Below are 2,980 nucleotides of genomic sequence, written 5' to 3'. Positions count from 1 at the left end.
CACCCAAATAAACAAAAAAACTTTGTGACTATCTTGTCATAACACTTAGCTCAAAACAAACATTGTACACCTGTACAAAAATATTTTGTCTTTATATTCTTATTCTATAAGCCTTTTTCTATTTTTAATTTTTAAAAAATTTTAAAAGCTTTTCTTGTTAAAAGCTAAGGACACAAACACACATTAGCCTACATCTACACAGGGTCAGGATCATCAAATTACTGACTTCATCTCCACATCTTGTCCCACTGGAAGGTCTTCAGGGGCAGTAACATGCATGGAGCTGTCATCTCCTGAGATAGAAATACCTTCTGGAATAGCTCCTGAAGAACCTGCCTTAGGCTGTTTTATGATTAACTTTTAAAATATAAATAGAAAGGATACATTCTAAATTAATGATTTAAAGTATATAGTAAGCCGGGCTCAGTGGCTCAGCCTGTAATCCCGTGCTTTGGGAGGCTGAGGTGAGTGAATTGCCTGAGCCTGTGGGTTTGAGACCCGCCTGGGCAACTTGGCGAGACCTCATCTCTACAATAAATCAAAAAATTAGCCAGGTGTGGTAGCATGGGCCTGTAGTTCCAGCTACTTGGAAGGCTGAGGCAGAAGGATCGCCGGAGCCCAGCAGGTCGAGGCTGCGGTGGCCAGGAGCAGCCACTGCACTCCAGTCTGGGCGACAGAGTGAGATTCCAACTCAAAAAAATTAAAATAAAATAAAATAAATAAATAAAGTATATAGTATAGGAAATATCAAAGCTAGCAATGTTGTTTATTTTCATTATCAAGATTATATCTAGCAATTTTTTTTTTGAGTTGCAGTCTCACTCTAAACCCAGGTTGGAGCGCAGTGACAAATTCAAGGTCATCGCAGCCTTGACCTGCTGGGCTCAGGTGATCCTTCCGCCTCAGTCTTCCAAGTAGCTGGAACTACAGGTGTGAGACACCATGCCCAGTTAATTTATTGTAGAGATGAGGTGTCGCCAAGTTGCCCAGGCTGATCTCAAACCCACGGCCTCAGGCAATCCTCTTACCTCGGCCTCCCAAAGTGCTGGGATTATAGACGTGAGCCACTGGGCCTGGCCAAGATTATATGCTGTACATAATTATATGTGCTGTACATCTGGCACACAGTAGATTTGTTTTACACTAGCATCACCACAAACATGTGAGCAGTGTGTTGTTCTACAACATTATGAAGCATGTCTACAGGTTCACTAGATAATAGGAATTTTTTAGCTTCATTGTATTATTAGGGGACCCCTGTTGTATTGTTGGCCAGCGATAATTGAAACGCTATGTAGTGCATGACTGTATTTAGAAATGAGATGGCTGAATCCTCAAAAACGTGAAGGGACTGAGATTTTGCACAACAAGACCCTCAGCTACCATAGCATCATGGAAGTTGGCAGAAACTGGAGCATCCTGGGCTTCATGTCTGAGTCAGCTGCAGGGTTCCACAGTGACATTGTGGGCAGGGTCAGGGGATAGATGTAAGATGCACATGCAGTAAGTTTGCATAATATTGAGGAACCCTGAGTTTAGGGAACTCAAATCCCTGTCATTTGCTACCTGAAAGATATCAGAATCCACATGGAGTCACTTGTGTTAAAAAACAAACAAACAAAAATCCTGATGAATAGAGCTGGGAAGGCCACGAAGGAAGGGCTCTCATGCACAAGTGTCTGATAACAAGAACTATCACGAAAGACTGTGCAAAAACCATTACAACCCTGTGCAAAAAAATACTTCCGAGAGGATACCTGCCCAGTAACTGCCTGCCCAACCTCAGACTTGCACTTCCCTTGTTATCCCAAAGATAATTATCCCAAAACAATTATGTAATCCTCATTTTTCCTTTAAAAACCTTTGTCTTCACCTGGGCATGGTGGCTCATGCCTGTAATCCCAGCACTTTGGGAGGCAGAGGCCGGAGGATTGTCTGAGCCCAGGGGTTCGAGACCAGCCTGGGCAACTTGGCAAGACCTCGTCTCTACAATAAATTAAAAATATATATATATTAGCTGGACATGGTGGCTCGCTCCTGTAGTTCCGCTATGTGGAAGGCTATGGTGGAAGGATGGCTTGAGCTCAGAAGATCAGGGCTGCAGTATCCATGATGGTGCCACTGCACTCCAGCCTGGACGACAGAATGAGACTCTGACTCAAAAAACAAAACAAAACAAAAACAAAAAAAGTCTTTGTCTTCCTTTATCTCCCTGAATACGTGTATAATTTACTATGGCACACATATTCCTATTACAATGTCTATTTCCAAATAAATACCATCTTCTTTTAGAGAACCTCTTTCTTTGTCTGTTACTTAGGTTGATACTACAAAGGAAGATATTATTTTCATTATACTGGACAGTAAGCAAATCTACCTTCTGCTCCAGAGGGAGACACCAATTCTATGTTCCAAAGATGGTTGATACTGAAAAGGTAGGTTAAAAAGATAGTCCAGAACAAAAGGGCAGTTACTACCTCAGCGAGCAGGACATCCAGAAATGCAGTAGACTCATGGAAAATTGTCTCTTGGCCAGCACAGTGGCTCACTTCTGTAATCCCAACACTTTGGGAGGTGGAGGCAAGAGAATTGCCAGAGCCCAGGAGTTCCAGACCAGCCTGAACAACTTGGCAACACCTCATCTCTACAATAAAAAAAAATGTAGTCAAATGTGGTGGTGCGTGCCTGTAGTTCCAGCTATTTGGAAGGCTGCGGTAGAAAGATCTCCTGAACCCAGCAAGTTGAGGTTGTGGTGGCTGTGAGTGTGCCACTGCACTCCAGCCTTGGTGACAGAATGAGACTCTGCCTCAAAAAAATAAAAAGAAAAGAAAAGAAAAAGAAAGAAAGAAAAACATTATTATTCTTTTTTTCTGAGTAGGAGTCTCACTCTGTCGCCCAGACTGGAGTGCAGTGGCCACTCCCGGCTACCGCAGCCTCGACCTGCTGGACTCCGGTGATCCTTCCACCTCAGCCTTCCAAG

The sequence above is a fragment of the Carlito syrichta genome, unplaced genomic scaffold (assembly GCF_000164805.1).
Source record: "Carlito syrichta isolate Samal-C Ts95f unplaced genomic scaffold, Tarsius_syrichta-2.0.1 Scaffold309100, whole genome shotgun sequence".
Classification (NCBI taxonomy): domain Eukaryota; kingdom Metazoa; phylum Chordata; class Mammalia; order Primates; family Tarsiidae; genus Carlito; species Carlito syrichta.
Note: the sequence above shows the minus strand (reverse complement) of the source record.